Raw genomic sequence first — 17,814 nt, forward strand, 5'->3', positions numbered from 1 at the left:
GGGGAGGCCCAGGCAGCTAGGCCCCTTGTCCACGCTGGCTCCTCTGGTTCCCAGGGTCTTTCCGCAGCAAGACACCCAGAGCAGAAGCCTCACTGTGACTGGTCCCGTGCGGAGTCTGCCCCAGCGGAACAGACAAGAGGCAAAAATAACCGCGGTTCAAATATCACAATCTGGTGGGACAATGTGGCAAAATTAATGAGGAGTCTCTTGTCACCAGGAAACATCACTCTCTCCCTTTTAGGGCCCCGGCATATTCCTTGTTGCCCTTGATTTAGTTCTTACAGAGCTTGGGTGAAGTAGATCTGTGACATCCTTATGACAGACAAGGAAACTGAGGCAGAGACTAGCCCTGGTTGCACAGCCAAGCGGTGACAGGTCCAGATTCTGATCTTGGCTTCCAGTGCAGGGTTGGGGGTCAGAGGCACCAAGAGCAGTGGGAGGTCAGGAGAGGGAGTGAACTTTGGGACAGATAGGTCAACTTCCAAGAGACCGTGAGAAGGGGCCGGGTGTTCTAGGAGGGAACGCAGCATAAGAAAAGGTGAAGCCTGTCATGGGACAGAGACATTGGGCTGGAGCAGGGCTTGGGGAGGCACAGAGCTCCAGAGATTTCTCTGCAAGTCTCTTCCATGGACCGCCGGCCTCTCCTTTCCCACAGCTTTTTCTCTAGTTGCTGACCTCTCGCCCAGATGAGCGAGGCAGTGGTCAGGAGCATGGGCTGTGGGTTCAAATCCTTCTCACCAGCCATGGGACTTTGGGCGGATGGCTGCACTTCTCTGATCTCTAGCACAGCTTGATAACGGTAGGGCTGGGGTGAGCCCAGGGCTCAGCAATGAGAGCTGACATTATATTCTTTCTGGGGTTGTTGTCCCCCAGTCAGAGCTTCTCTTTCTCAAATACAGCTCCTAACTTATCATCTGCTCTGCTCAAAAAACCAAGACTGCATGTGCTACTTTGGCACTCCAGGCCCCGTGAAGTCTGATCCTAAACTCCCCCCACAGCTGGACCATCTGCAGATGGTCTGAAATCCTCAGGGGATGGGGACGTACTGTATTAATTCCCTGTGACACAGCGGAAGGAACGCTAGCTTGGGTGTCAAGGAAAGCCAGTGTTCAAATCCTGGCTCTTCCAGCGGTCCCCGTGTGAGGGGCACCTGGCCTCCCAGAGTCCAGCAGCCTTGCCTATACGGAGGAAGCCCTCGCTTCCACTGGGAGATCTGAGAGCCCAGGACCACGAGGTGCTTCATCTCTGGAGTACTGTGGGCACTCCTTCAATGTGTTTCCTTTCCTTCTTTTCAGCAAGTAGCCTGTTCACGTCACAGCATCTCTGCTTTTACCCATGATCAAGGGGCTCACCAGCAGAACCCGCACCACACCCCCGTGCCTGGTTTGTCTCCCCAGCCAGACGGCCCGGCTTCCCCAGGGTGGGCCCCAGGCCTGTCTTGCTCATCCCAGATCCTGGCCTGACAAGCAGTCAACGCTCAGTAAATAGTTATTGGATGAATTAATTTTTGAAGAGAAGACCTGAGCGCTGTGCTCAGTGTACAGGAGGCATGTTTGAAACATGTGCTTTGAATCTCAAAGGCCTCTGAAAGAAAACGCATGCTCCTAAGAGTATGCGAGGGAATTAGAATCAACAGGTACCTTATGGCCACGGGCCCCGGATACTGTGTTTGCAGTATGGAAGGGGATCCCCTTATGTGGGTGACTATCCTCCACTTGGCCCTGGCCCTCCTGGCTCAGGGTCCCCCTCCCTCGGGCGAAATGAACTAACATGTCACAGTGCACCTACTCTGTCCTCTGTCCTTGGCACTTTACAGCCCTCATCCCTCTTAAGCCCAACAACAACTGCGTAAGGTGAGAATTACGATCCCCATTTTTACAGATGAGAAAACCAAGGCAAAAAAAGGACAAGCAACCCATCCAGATTTCCCAATCAGTGGGTGGTAGAGTTGTGATCTGAACCCAAGGCCAGACCCCAAACCCATGTTCTCTGACTGACTACCCCATCCTTCCTGCCTCGGCCAGGTTAGACTGCTGTGGCTTTCAAACTGTATGTCTATCACTTGTTTTCTTGGCGCCCATTTCCCAAGCTAGCAGGACCCCTTTTGAAAGACAAGACCAACCTATCAGAGTTTGTTCCCAGCCTCGGACGAGCCCATACTACTCTGTGTGCTGGGTGCTGGCGGCGCTCAGCTGCGTGCTTCCGACAGCCCCCGCAGGGGGTTGAAACTCAGGGCAAGCGGGAACTTCCCCCAATGTGGTGTTCAGAGATGGAATTTTTTTTTTTTTTTTTCTCTCTCTTCCCCAATTTTGAAACAGTCAGGGATCGGGGCTACATTCTGGCCTGGGCTCCTCGGGCTGGATGATTTATTCATCAGGTGGCTTTGGTACGTATATGTCCCCACAGGCATTTTCTGTAGAGGGAAGTGGAGATACGAGGAAACCCAGGGACCTTGTGACCCCCCGCCCCTCAACCCTCACCCAGAGGTGAACAATGACAATTCTCCAGCTCTGCGTCCGAAGCCGGGCGCTTGATTGCTAAAGAGATAGCATCTGGGCAGCAGGAAGCAGTTAGCTGCCATTGTATTATTTAGGCTGGAGCCAGAGCCAGGTTAGGGACTGGGTGGGAGATTTGTAAGTTTATTAGCTCTCTCCTTCCGTTTCACACACAAGTGTACACTAATCCCCTTGAGCTCTGAGTTGGCTAAGCCAATAGTAAGGTCAAGTTGATTTCCTTCCTTCCTTCCTTCCTTCCTTCTTTCCTTCCTTCCTTCCTTCCTTCCTTCCTTCCTTCCTTCCTCTTTGAATAGAAGTAGCTGGGTTTACCACTTATTTGGGTGGCAATTTGCTTAAACATTGAAAGCCTCAGTTTCCTTATCTGTAAAATGGCAAAACTTATAGTACCTCGGGAGTCTGTTGTGAGGCTCAGATGAGTTCATCCATTTTAAGTGTTTGGCACTTGGCCTGGGACGTAAAGAGGACGTACTGAATGTAAGTCTTCACTCTTACTGTTGTTGATTAGCAGACAGTGATTATTAGCCTACCATGTGCCATGCACTGTGCTGGGGGGTTAGAGGGGGTCCATGCCTTCCAATAACACCCAACTAGCAGGAGGAGGTGGCCCATTAAACAGCCAATTACAACACAGAATTGTGAGGGAAATGACAGATGAAACATGATATTAGGACTTAAATGCCAGGCAATTTTTGGAGGTCGTTACTTACTTCATTTAATCTTCACAACAGTCTCATGAGGCCGGTACTGTTCTTTTCTGCACTTTTTGGATGTAGGAACTGAAGTGCAGAGGAATAAAGTCACCCACCCAAGGCCATCCAACTGTTGGAAGTGGAGTGGGAAGCCAGGCAGACCCTACTGGGTGCCAGAGCGGGGCCTGGCCTGCCTGGGCAGGAGAGGCTGCATTGAAGAAGAGATGTCTGAGTTGACCTGGAAGGTCCATTAGGCCAGGAAGGCCGAGCAGGAGTGAGCAGGGGCAAGGGGAACAGCATCTGGGGCCCCTTCTGCTTGGGGCTCACCCTGCTGTGGAAGGTTCCGGGCTCGGCCTGGTTTCCTTTGTCTTTAAAATGGGAGCCCCACTTAGTAGTATAATGATTTGAGGACCGAACAAAAGAGTGTGGAGTACGTAAAGTGCCTGCCAGGGTGTCAGGGTGTATGAGTGCTCAGTCAATTCATTAATTCATTTATCCAGCCAACATGTTTTTTTTTTTTTTTTGATGTGGACCCTTTTTAAAGTCTTTATTGAATTTGTTACAATATTGCTTCTGCTTTATGTGTTGGTTTTTTGGCCTCGAGGCATGTGGGATCTTAGCTCCCTGACCAGGGATTGAACCTGCATGCCCTGCATTGGAAGGTGAAGTCTTAACCACTTGACTGCCAGGGAAGTCTCCACCCAACATATTTTTATTAAGTACCTGCCATGAGTCAGGCATTGTTCTGGGCATTGGGAATATAGTGGTGAAGAGAACAACCTTCTCGTCCTCATATAGCTTACAATCTAGTGGACAAGACAGAAGATAAACAAGTAAACAAAAAATGCATATGTAATATAAGAGCAGGTAATGGTGAAATATAAAACAGGCTAAGGGGAGGCAGGAGGTTAAAGGGGGGACTATCGGGGACAGGAAGGTCTAATAAGGCATTTCTGAGGAGGTGACAACTAGGCAAAGACCTTAATGATGTGAGGGAATGAGCCATGCAAATACCTGGGCAAAGGGCTTTCTGGACAAGGGACCAGCAAATGCAAAGGCCCTGAGGCAGAAGAGGCTTGATGTGACGGCAGGACCTCCGGAAGGAAGGCCGTGTGGCAGGAAGGAAGTGAGTAAGAGGAAGGGGAGTTGGAGGAGATACAGTCAGGGACAGATCACATGAAGTCTTATGGGCCAGAGTGGGGCCTTTAGATACTGTTTTAAATGAATGAGAAGCCACTGGGGAGGGTTTGAGCAGAGGACTGACTTCTGGTGTTGTGCTGGGTGGTAGGTACGGTCCGTGACTTCTGGTAACACCCAATCTAGTGGTTAGAGATGACTCTTAGTAAACTGGTTACCATACAGCATGATGAGGGAAATGACAGATCATACAACTAAGACTTACTATGTGCCAGACACTCTTATTTCATTTAATCTTTACAACAGTCTCACAAGGCAGGTACGATTATTTTCTCTCTTGTTTAGATACAGAGACTGAAGTGCAGAACAGTGAAATCACCTGCCCGAGGCCACCTAGCTGGTAAATGTTCTCAGCAAATTCGCTCTGGCCAACCGCACGGAGAATCAGTTAACTGTCGGGGCTACAGGAGACAGCTGGGAGACCAGTTAGGAAGCCGGTGCAGTAAGCCAGAGGAGAGAGATGGTGGGTGGCTTGGATGGTGGCCGCGGCAGTGGAGGCGGTGACAATAGATCAGATTCTGGATATATCTGAATGTAAAGCTATACGATTTGCTGCTGGATCAGATGTGAGGTGGGAAATCAAGAGAGAAGCCAAGAACGAGCCCAAGATTTTTGGCTGGAGCTATTGGGTAAATTAAATATTTACTGAGATGGGGAAACCTGCAGGAAGAGCAGGTTGGGAGAGAAAGTCAAGACTTTGGCTTTGCTTAAAATGTGTAAAAATGTTTACTGAATGGAGGAAGCTGGCTGCCAAATGTCCCATATCCACCCTTCCCACACTCTTTCATTATAGTTGAGGGGCATCTGTAGTAGTTACAATGGTTGAAAAGTGCTTTTCAGTCAAGTCCTTTTCAAACCTGCCACCACCCCAGGGTTCCAGAGAGAGGCCCATCCCTCCATGACCTTCTCACTTTGTTTTTACACCTTTAACTTTGTTTTGGCAGCTTGGACCTGAAGAGAGCAGTTTCAACTCAACTTGTGCTCGGGGTCAAGGGGAGGCATCCTGCCTTGAACTCTTCCCCCAGCTCCCCCTGGGCTCCCCCCGCCCCCAAGCATTTTTTTTGTCTGTAGATTATAGTCCTGGTGGCCTTGAGGGAAGGTGGAGGCGGGTTGGGGGGGCCTGCAGGGCAGGGAAGTGTGACGTCCCCCCCACCCCTGCAGCTGTCAGAAGAAGCCCTGGTGATTCCGTGAGCTGAGGCGTTAGCATTAGGAAGGAAAATAGAACACAGCGGGGAAATCTCTATCTGGGCCATTTGTCTGCTGCCCCCTCCCGCTCATGCCCTGGGAGGGGCGGGCGACTGAGTTCTGAGGAACTGCCCATCCAGTTCGTCTCAGGCCTGTTTGATTTGGGCAGTTCCTGCAGATTTTTCTTTGACTTCTCGTGTGTGTGTGTGTGTGTGTGTGTGTGTGTGTGTGTGTGTGTGTGTGTGTGTGTGTGTGTGTGTGTGTGTGTGTGTGTAAGGACCCGGGTCCTGGGAAAGCCTGCGAGGGAAAGACCATTTCTTTATCCTGAGGCTCAGACCTCAATTTCTCACTGGGTTTCAGCTCAAAACATGCCTCCCTCAGAGAGGCCTTCCCTGACCACTCCCTGGGTCATTCTCCACTAGGTCCCCCGATTTCTTTTCCCTGAAGCACTTCCCACTCTCTGAGTAGACCTTGACCATCTCTCTCTGACGTGGGCCTTGTCTGTCCTTCACTGTGAGCACTGTGATGGTGTTGCGGGTGACTGACCCCGGAGCCCAGGCCTGTGTCTGCACGTGTGCAGCCCTCGGTCCCCGCCGGGGCCGGCAGAGTCCTGGAGCAGGGCCGGTCAGCAGGCACCTCCCCCCACCCCCCTGTTGGAGCTGCGCTTGCTGTGAGAGTCCACATGAGATAGTCATTATTGTGCCCACTTTTTAGATGGGGGAATGTAGGCTCAGGGAGACTTGATGACTTGTCTGTTGCCACAGCCAGTACGTGGTCCAGCCGGAATTGGAACCCAGGTCCTCTGAGGTTTACACTCTGTGCTGCGACATGGTGCTGACAGATGACAAATGCTATTCCGTGAGAACATGGGGATCTCAGGTCCACCACTCCAACAGGCTTCTAAGCAGGGAGAGAGGAGGAGTGAGGAAGTTGAGGCGGGGCAGGCCAAGAGGGTGTCTGGATGCGTGGGCTGGGGGTCACACCCTGCGGTCACCCCCCACGCACACTCTGCCTCTCTGAGCCCTGCCCGAGGAGAGAAGTGGGGAGCCCCTTGGGTCTCAGGCCAGGGGCTGCCTGAAGGCCTGTTTGGTTTTTTTTATAACCCCAAGGCCAGAGCTACTGGGGGAAGTTAGAGCTGGAAGGGGAGAGGCGGGTACGAACTGCCTCTAAGTTCATCTGTGACAGATGTAAGTGAAAGGCTAACTCCAGAGATCCTTTTTTGGAAGGAAGTGGTGAGGACAGGAATAAAACTCTCTTCTTATTCAACCTAACAGAAATAGGAGCTCTTCAAACTTTCAGGAGGGTTGAAAGGCCAGGATAGGTCAACCTAAACCACCATCTCCCAGGCTGCATTTTCAAGAGGAGTTTGGGGCAGCCTTGGAAATAGCGACTCCCCAGCTCGCCGGGCAAGCAGAAATGATTGTTAGAGAGTAAGGGGAAAAGGCACCTAATGCATTACGCTCCCGGCCTCACCCACTGAGTGGGCTGGCGATGGTTATTTACAAGCCTGGCTTATTCATGGCCACTGAAGCTAGGAGAGGGAGGATGGAGACAGAATCGAACAAACGAGTTATTTATATCTACATCCCAGACCTCAGAAGGAAAATTCCCATACTTAGACGTTCCTAGATGGCCTGTGACACAGGATATTTAAAGTAACAATGGGCCGAATTCTTGCTCACATTTTTGGCAGTGCGCCAGTCTGAAAGTCCGCAGGAGAAAGACTTGTCGGGCTGTGTAGCTTTAGCGGGGTGGAGGGAGAAAAGACTGTTTCTAATTCGGGACTTATTTAAGATCTGACTTCCCCCCTCCTTCCTGGAATTGCAAGGAAAACATGATTTTGATTATAGAGACAACAAACCATGTAATCGACTTTGGAAGATTTGGGGGGATGTTAAAGAAACAAATAGGATACACTTTGAAAAACCCTTGAACTCCTCCTACATTTCTTTACCTGAGGGTAGAAATAGCCACTACCTGTGGGCAGCCTAATAGCTAAACTCTGAATGCTGCAGACGACTGTACAGAGCTGGATGGACACGGCTCTACAAAACAGCCACTGGCCCACTTAAGACATGACTTTGTGGCATTTGTTCCAAGGAAAATCTCAGAAAAGATTGAAAATGGTGACTTCTTGTACTTACACAGTTGAGATTATAGTCAAGATGACGTCTTACGGCCCCTCCCAAGCCTATGATATTTCTAAACACCAGCCTTGTAAAGAAGTAGAAAATCTACCAGCTCCATCAGTGAGGATGCCTTTGACTGCAACCTCAAACTGGCTTAAATTATACAAAAGATTTATTCAGATAGATAAAAGAAGTCTCCAGGTAGAATGACTTCAGGATTGGCTAACTAGGCAGCTCAGTGATGTCAAAAAGGACCCAGGTTCTTTCCCTGTTTTCTCCCTGTTATCCAACTTCTAGCCTTTATCCTCAGACCACCTCCATTTATGGTACTAAGAAGACTGCTGTTCCAGTGTCATAAGACACTACAATGTGTTCCTTTCTTCTTGGTTTGTCATTTTAAGAATGAAGAGGGCTTCCCTGGTGGCGCAGTGGTTGAGAATCTGCCTACCAATGTAGGGGACACGGGTTCAAGCCCTGATCTGGGAAGATCCCACATGCCGTGGAGCAACTGGGCCCGTGAGCCACAGCTACTGAGCCTGCGCGTCTGGAGCTTGTGTTCCGCAACACGAGAGGCCGTGACAATGAGAGGCCCACGCACCGCGATGAAGAGTGGCCCCCGCTCGCCGCAACTAGAGAAAGCCCTCACACAGAAACGAAGACCCAACACAGCCTAAATAAATAAATAAATTTATAAAAAATAAGAAGAAGAAGAATGAAGAAACTTTTCCCAGAAGCCTCCAGCAGATTTCCCCTCACATTCTATTGGTCATTGCTGCATCACATGTCCATACATGAACCAATCACTAGCAAAGAGACTGGTCAACATAATTTGATTCCACTCCTTAGGGCTTATCCCTGCAGCTGTGAATAGTTACTTTTGCCTGAACTATATGGCAAAGGGCTGAACCCTTGGAAGAAATTTTGCGCCGCAAACAAAAACGGGATGGATATCAACCAAGGTGTCTGCCATATTAGCTATGAGAGCAAAAATTTGGAAGCAACTGGGACTTCCCTGGTGGCGCAGTGGTTGAGAGTCCGCCTGCCGATGCAGGGGACATGAGTTCGTGCCCCGGTCTGGGAAGATCCCACATGCCGCGGAGCGGCTGGGCCCGTGAGCCATGGCTGCTGGGCCTGCGCGTCCAGAGCCTGTGCTCCGCAATGGGAGAGGCCACAACAGTGAGAGGCCCGCGTACCACAAAAAAAAAAATTTGGAAGCAACTTAAATGTCCATCAATGGGGGATGAGTTCCTTTATAAAAAGGAAAAAGTTTTTGATAACCAGTATTCCAAGTATTGTCTAGACCTGCAGATATAGCAGTGAATAAAACTGCCCTTGATGGGGGGAGACAGCAAATAAGTAAATGAACACCTAGGTATATCATGGCAAATTAAAATAAGCACAGTGAAGGGAAAGACCAGGAGGACAAGAGACAGCCCAGGAAGTTCTCTCTGAGGAGGTGACATTTCAACTGAGAGATGAGAGAAGTGAGCCATGCATAAAGGAGTGGAAGAATATTTTAGCAGGAGCAAGAGGCAGTGCAAGGGCTCAGAAGCAGGAAGGGGCTTCTTGGAGTTGGGGGCAGAGGGTCAACAAGATGAGGGTGGGAAGGCCAGATTAGGCAGGGTCTTGTGGGCTTTAGTAAGGAGCTTGATTTTCATTCTAAATTCAGTGGCAAGAAACTGAAAATTTAAAAAGATATATTAAAAACCTTTTGTAAACATTTTAAAAAATTATTTTATTGAAGTATAATTGATTTACAATGTTGTGGCAATTTCTGCTGTACAGGAAAGTGATTCAGCTGTATATATATATATATATATATATATATATATATATATATATATTCTTTTTCATGTTCCTTTCCATTACAGTTTATCACAGAATATTGAATACAGTTCCCTGTGCTATACAATAGGACCTTGTTGTTTATCCACTCTAAATATAATAGTTTGCATCTGCTAATCCCAAACTCTCAATCCATCCCCCCGCTCCCCTCCTTCCCCCTTGGCAACCACAAGTCTGCTCTCTATGTCTGTGACTCTGTTTCTGTTTTGTAGATAAGTTCGTTTGTGTCATATTTTAGATTCCACATATAAGTGATATCATATGGTATTTGTCTTTTTCTGGCTTACTTCACTTAGTATGATAATCTCTAGGTCCATCCGTGTTGCTGCAAATGGCATTATTTCATTCTCTTTTATGGCTGAGGAGTATTACATGGTATATACATACCACATTTTCTTTATCCATTCTTCTGCCAATGGACAGGTTGTTTCCATGTCTTGGCTATTGTGAATACTGCTGCTATGAACATAGGAGCGCATGTATCTTTTTGAATTATGTTTTTGTTGGGATATATGCGCAGGAGTGGGATTGCTGGATATACGGCAACTCTATTTTGAGAAAAAACTTTTTATTTTGAAATAATTTTAGATTGACAGAAGAGTTACAAAGATAGTACAGAGAATTCCCTATATTCTTCACCCAGCTTCCCCTAATGTTAACATCTTATATAACCATAAAATTAAGAAATTAACATTGGTATAATACTATACACACTTTACTCAGATTTCATGAGTTTTTCCACCATGTAGCATGTCTTCTGTCTTTCTTAGTATGTGACAATTTCCCACTCTTTCCTTCTTTTTCATGGCCTTGACATTTTGAAGAGTACTGATCAGGTATTTCGTAGAATCTCCCTCAATGTGAGTTTGTCTGCTGTTTTCTCATGCTTCAACAGAGGCTGTGAATTTGGGGAAGAATAGGAGAGGTGACATGCCTTCTCGTCACATGATTTCAGGGAATATATGACATCAGCGTGACTTTCCTGGTGATGTTTAACCTGGATCACTTGGTCAAGATGGCATCAGCCAAAGCTCTCCACTGCAGTTACTGATTTTCCCCTTCCATGCTCTATTCTTTGGAAGCAAATCGCTAAATCCAGCTTACACTCAAGAGGAGGGAGGAGCTGGAGCGTTTTAAGGGCAGTGACAATAAAGGATTGGATAAATAAACAATGGTCACTGTGGAATACACATCTCTAAGTAGTGCAGACCTGGAGCTGCCAGCCCAGTGAAAGCTGTGTGTCTTAAAGACAACTGCCTTTCACCTTCCCTCCTGTTCCCTCCTGTTTATTTTCATGGTCATCTTTAAGGTGAATGCTGCACTACCTAGGATTTTGCCCTATGTTGGAGATGTTTCACTTGGCAGTTCTGGGGAGAGAGGACTTTCCTGTGTCCCCCAGTGATGGCCCCAGTGGGCTGCCCTGTGTGCAGCCCTGCCACCCACCTTGCCCCATCACACACACAGTCACGGCCCAGCGAGGCTCCTGTTTTTTGGGGGGTTTTTTTTGCGGTACGCGGGCCTCTTACTGCTGTGGCCTCTCCCGTTGCGGAGAGGCTCCGGACGCGCAGGCTCAGCGCAGGCTCCGGACGCGCAGGCTCAGCGGCCATGGCTCACGGGCCCAGCCGCTCCGCGGCATGTGGGATCCTCCCGGACCGGGGCACGAACCTGTGTCCCCTGCATCGGCAGGCGGACTCTCAACCACTGCGCCACCAGGGAAGCCCCGAGGCTCCTGTTTTTGACCAATAATCTCCTTGGGCAGGGTGAGCAGAGGGTGTGTCTAGTGTGGTTTAGCTGAGGTTGGTGGCTCGGTGTGGAGAGCAGAGCATATCAAAGGGGTGGGTGGGAAGAGGAGCCTATGAGGCATAAAACAAAATAACACGCAGCACCAGCTATTCAAAGGGAGAAAGTGGAGTGGCGGAGGTATGGAAGAAAGTCCAGGTGTGTTGTTGCGTGAAAAAAGCATTTTGCAGGAACAGTTTTGTGCAGTGTGATCCCATGTATGGCTTTAAAGGTGGAAGGACAGTCCCTAGCACATAGTAGACGCTCACTATTTGTTAAATGAACGAATGGTATATAGCAAAATGTTAAACTGAGGCTGGGAATATGGTGGGGAGTGGGGTTTTTTTTCCCCTGTTGTTTTCTTTTTTGCAACATTCCTGTTATAATTTGACTTCTTAAATTATTTTTAAAAATTAAATACCACCCTGATTTTTTTCCCTGAAGCTGATCGGTAATAGCTCTCATGTTGGCCTGGTCTGAATGGTGAATATTCAGTACTGACCCTTAATTAATGCTTCTGGTAACCACGCCTCTTCTAGGAGGGCCAGGAGAACCAAATAACATATGTTCCTAAACTGACTTCCTTTTTTCCTCCTTGGGGATGTTCTGTGACAGGCAAGTGGTGAAGGGAGCAGAGGGCTGGGAATTTGCCAGATTCAGGTCTGCATACTACTGGCCCCCAAGATCTTTGCATTCCACGGGTGCTTCTGCAGCAATGCAGCCAGGTCTTCCTCCTCTGTAGCCAGGGCTCAGGCCTCTTCCCACACATCAGCCATCCCCATAATTGGCTGGCCAGACACCTTGCTTTGCCTCTTCCCAGTGTCCAGGGGTGGGATCACAGGTAGGAAAGCAGAGGCTCTGTAGTCAGGCTTGTGTGACCTTGGGCATATGACTTCACCTTCTAGAGCCTCGGTTTCTTCATCTGTAAAACGGGTACAGCCGCCGAGCGAGGATGAAAGGAAATAATGGATCAAAAGCACTCGGTTGGCACCAGGCTTTAAATACTCAAGTGCTAATCACACGAGGTAGAAGCTGGTCCTATTGTTTACATCATTCTGATTACGTGGTGGAAACCCAACATCCTCTCACATGGCTAGCTTTAGGAACAGAAATAAAGCCTGAGGCCATTGTCCCTTCCCCTTTGACTCTCTTCTCGGTATATCATTAATTAATTAACACGTTTAACAAATATTTATTGACTGCCACTCACGTGCCAGATGCTGTGCTGGAAACTTCCCAAGGGGCGTGGTGTATATGGAAATACTGATCCCCATGCTCAGGCCAGTGGGTGTGGCTGGGAGAGGACAGAGGCCCAGACCCTGGAGTGCTGCCCGTCACTGGCAAGTGACCTGCGGGTTTACCGCAGTGGAAAGCTTCTGTGTGCGCCGTGACAAAGGCCAGGCAGCCCTGAAATCATGAACAAGAAGCCTCAGAACAAGGGCTCATCTCTAGGGGGGAACAGACAGGCTGTGAACAGACAGGTGTGAACAGGTCATCACAACGTGTTGCAGGAGGGCAGGAAGGAGACCAGTGAAGATCAGAGAGGACCGGGGCGAGGCTGAGGGGGGAGGGGTGCTGGTAGCATCATTACTGTTGATGTCACTTTTGGGGAATTTTTGGTAGGAGACACTAGATTGGCTCACAAGTGCTTGAAAACCACAGTTTCCTAGAGAGACAGAAAGCCTGGCTCCTCTTCTTGGCGTTGCAACCAACCCATTGCGTGACTTGGACAAGCTGCTTTCAGGGCCTCACCTCCCCGTCCATATGATGGAGGTGAGTGGATTGGACCAGTGATTCTTCACATTTTGATGGGTCACATACCCCTCTGAGAATCTGGAAAGTGTCTCTCAGACAAAAAGCACAAACAGGGGCTTCCCTGGTGGCGCAGTGGTTGAGAGTCCGCCTGCCGACGCAGGGGACGCGGGTTCGTGCCCTGGTCCGGGAAGATCCCACATGCCGCAGAGCGGCTGGGCCCGTGAGCCATGGCCACTGAGCCTGCGCGTCCGGAGCCTGTGCTCCACAACGGGAGAGGCCACAATAGTGAGAGGCCAGCGTACCGCAAAAAAAAAAAAAAAAAAAGCACAAACACACAGAAATTTATCTACAGTGTCAAAGGGCTCCTTCTACCCCGCCCCCCTACCCCCAAATCTTAGGCTAAGAAGCACCGGCTTCCATGACCTCAGATGTCCTCTCTGGGATTATGATTCTGGCACCTGTGCCTGAGTGACATGCCTACAGGGTGGGCATCCTTAGGAAGCCCTCTAGATGGGGGTTGGGACATCTTGTTTTGGGTTTAACTGCCCAAGGAGACCAGTCAGACTTGACACCAGCTGGTGTCAGGAGCAGAGAGCAGGCTGATGATGTAAAAAAGAGAAGCAGACTGGGCTAAGGGACATCAAGGTACAAACACCATGATCAATGCCAGCTGGCGCTCAGCCCAGGGGACTCGGGCAGTGAACTGGGGTGGGAGGGATACTATGTGAGAGTGAGGGGACCCTGCCCTGTTAGCAAAAGCCCGTTAGTTGCCTTTCAACTCTGACCATTTGCTGCAATGGGGAGCCCAGAGCAGCCAGCGCTTTTTTTAAAATTAATTAATTTATTATTTACTTTTTTGGGCTGTGTTGGGTCTTTGTTGCCGTGCGTGGGCTTTCTCTAGTTGCGGCGAGCGGGGGCTACTCTTCGTTGCGGTGCGCGGGCTTCTCACACGGTGGCTTCTCTTGTTGCGTGCAGAGCACGGCTCTAGGTGCGCGGTCTTCAATAGTTGTGGCACACAGCCTCAGTAGTTGTGGCTCAAGAGCTCTAGAGCGCAGGCTCAGTAGTTGTGGCGCACGGGCTTAGTTGCTCCGAGGCATGTGGGATCTTCCCCGACCAGGGCTTGAACCCATGTCCCCTGCATTGGCAGGCAGATTCTTAACCACTACGCCACCAGGGAAGTCCCCTGCCAGCGCTTTTTATTTTTCATGAGAAGTTTTAGATCTGGGCTTGGAAACCTCTTCATTTTCAAAGAACAACCAACAGTTTTTGAAAACACTGTGGGCTGTAGTCTGTGGTCTCCTGCCTACATGGTCCACACTTCCAGGCTAAAGACGGAGAAACTGAGGCTAAGAGGAAAGGAGGCCGAGTTCTTCTATTCTCCGCCGTCCTATGAGACATATTTTCACCTCTGAGATATTGGTAACAACGTTTATCAGTGCTGCACACAGCCATTGTCGAATCCTCCAACTGCTGTTAGAAGGGCAGTGACCCTCCCGAGGTCACACTAGAGAAGGTGGCAGAGCAGGGCCCTGGGCATTGGGACCATAAGGCTCAGTTGCTCTTCCCAACACATGGCCCTAAGAGGAGAGGCCTGCGGAAGTGGCAGTCACTTCTCAGTGAGGCCCAAGGCCCTGGCTGTGCCCCCTCTCTGGGAAACGGCTCCGTCTGGATGGACACTAGTTCTTTAATCCGATTAGATCCGGCACCTCAGAGAGCCTTGGTAATCCAGGGCTGGCTGGAGCATTGCCTGGAAACTGGTCAAGCAGTAGCCTGGGGGGTTGGGAGGAACTCAGCTTGTAAACATGGGGGTCCCCAGACCCTAGCCCTGCTGCCTTCCACTCCACCCGGGCTGCTGTGGCCCTGGTCTGTGCCCTCTTTGTACTTTGCCCCTGGAAGCCCAGAGGGGGACCTTCTCCCTTAAACGCCGTGTGTGCGTCTCTCCCGGAGCAGTTCTGCCGCCCCACACACCCACAAGCCACCAGACTACACTTCTGAATTAGCTGGGTTAAGCTCCCCCTCTCCCCTGTTAAGCTTCTTGTCTCTGGCCACCACAGCCCAAATAATTCCACAGGTCTGGGGAAGCAATTCCTCTTTTAATTGCAGAGGAAGTGAGGAAGGCTGGCCAAGAGCAAAGTAGGGAGGGTTGTTACAATGTCATGTGGTAACGCAGCATCCTTCCTGAGATCAGTTTGAGGATGGGGCCGCAATATTTCATATGGGGTGCTGTGAAGCGGTGCTGATACCCAGGTTCCAGTCCCATCCCAATCAGTCTACGTATTCTTGTTTAAAGATCACCTACTATACTGACATCTACATAAGCACTAGGGGGCATCCCAGGGGAGGTGATCTTTGGATCGGGTCTGAAAGTTAGAATAGGACTTTAGCATGCAGTACACAGGCTGTGGAGGAAGGTCTACCACTTATCAGCTGTGTGGCCTTGGGTGAGTGACTTACCCTCTCTGAGCCTAGGGGGGGGTTCTCCTCTATAAAATGAGACTGATTATATCAACCTAATTTGATTGTTTTCAAGATTGGAAATGCTAATGCAGTGTCTCTGCTCAGACGCAGTAGCTTTTGTAATGGTTTCCTGAGGCCACTTGACCTCTGTTACTCTGTGAAGGCTTTCTAGAATACTGCAGGTATTCCAACTACTGACTCCACTAGAGAATCACCTGAAGCTCTTCTCTTGCTTTGTCACTGGTGGATTTTCTTTTCAGCGTCCGAAGCCACTCCCTCCCTCACCACATCCAACGGGAGTGGAGTCAGTCAGGAGGCTGGTTGCATAGTCTCTTCAGGTACAGGAAAGAAAGAGGCCAGACCCAAGGGAGAAAGAAGGTGGGGGAGGAAGGGAGCAGGGAGGGTTCCAACCCTTGCAACAGTTAAATGTTAACATAGGTGTCGGCGTAGGAAGTGTCTTCTAATGACAGAAGGAAACTAGGGAGTTTTTCAATCATCTCCTGCTTAAAAGATACAGATGTATTCATAATTATCCCTTGCCTCAGGCCTTGAGGCCCAGGTGGGCTCCAGAAGTCCTGTGTTCCTGCCAGACAACAGTCCTTAAGGAACATCATGTAGACAATTGGAATGCCGTTTATCCTGCAAAACACAATAAAACCCTGAGCTCTCTTCCTGTCTCAGAGACCCATAAATTATGAAAATTATACCTGCCCCAGGCCATGGACATATTGTTTTATTAAAGTTCCGATGAATAAACTTAAGACTCTTAAAAATGTCCTCTCAGCTTTCATCTGGCGCACACCTCCATCACGGAGCTGTCTGCCGGGGTGCATTCGATGAGCTCACAAGCCAACTTTGGGAAGTTGAGCTCATTTCAAGGTGCAGATTCAGCAGGGCGCAGGGGCCAGCTGGGGAGCTGCAGGAGGGGCTGGGGGCCTCCTGGCCTGATGACAAAGTTGCCCAAGGGGTTCTGGTTGTCTGCCGTCAGAGTTGGGACCTCCCCACAGCTTGCCGCCACTCTTCTGTCGAATGTGCGTCAGGCTTGTTGTGCCCTCATAGGAGGTGTGTGGTTATGGGTGTGGAGAGGGTTGAAATTCTTCTTCTTCCCTCTTTTTTTTTTTTCCAAATTCTATCACTGGGTAGTCTTTTTATTCCATCCTGTGCTTCTTCCCCAAATTAGGCTGCTAAACCTTCAACTTTCCATTTTCCCGTCTACCCTTCAACCATGTAACTAGCAGGCATGTAACACCTTCTCTGACCCTCAATTTCTGCATCTCTAAGAGGTAACTAACAATGGTTTTCGGCCGAGTGTGTTCAGTGCCTGGCAAAAAGGAACCATTCACTACATGCTAAGCCACCTAAGTCATTTCATAACTGGGAACAAAGAGGAACAGGGCCGGTCAAAGACAGACAGTGGAGGCACATGTGGAACGTTTCTCTAGACGCTGTATTTTAAAAAACAAGCTCCCATTTGTTTAGCTCCCATTTCCTCCAGAGTATTTGGGCGAGTCTAAGCAATAGAGAAAAAGTAAAACCAGGGGCAGGCCTGACCCATGTCCCCACCTATCAGGACACCCAAGACTTAAAGCCTGGTACAGTATCTGGGACTGAGCCAACGAAAAAAAAAACCACCTCCAAGTGTCAGTTACTTAGCTTGTCAGGAGTGGGACAGGCCACAAGGTCGGGCCAAGGAGCAGACAAGACCACAACGAGCAAGGACATCTTTTGTGCCTTCTTGGATGGTGACCAGGGAATCCTTGGAACGCAATGTGTTTGGAGATCTCGATGAGGACCCCGAGGCTTTCACAACGACTTGGAAGACACCATAACCGGTGACCCCAGAGAAAACCAGAGCTGGACCCAGGGCTCCTGATCTCACCTCTCCCTCCAGCCCCTTCCCCCCACCATTGCTGGCTGTCGGACCCCACTTACTGGTAACAGAAGAATGTCTATTTCTCAATTCCTCTTTCAGCAAACAAGAGGTATGTGTTCACATCAAAGTCAAGCGTTCCTTGTGATTGGCATATGACTCGAAAGCAGATCATCTGAGAAGTGGCTGCGCGGTGGGGAGATAGAGGGATAGATAGACGGAAGGTGCACTGGAAAGGCAGAGGCAAGTCATCTAATAGATGCAAGTCTTTAGAGGTCAGAGGGGACGGGTTTGTGCAACATGCACCAATCTAGTGAAAATAAGGAAGATGCCAAGGGCTTTTGTGTTTGCCTTCCATAAGCCTGCAGGTGTAGGTACGTGAAAACCTGCTC

This window comes from Tursiops truncatus, chromosome 3 (assembly GCF_011762595.2).
Source record: "Tursiops truncatus isolate mTurTru1 chromosome 3, mTurTru1.mat.Y, whole genome shotgun sequence".
NCBI classification, from domain to species: domain Eukaryota; kingdom Metazoa; phylum Chordata; class Mammalia; order Artiodactyla; family Delphinidae; genus Tursiops; species Tursiops truncatus.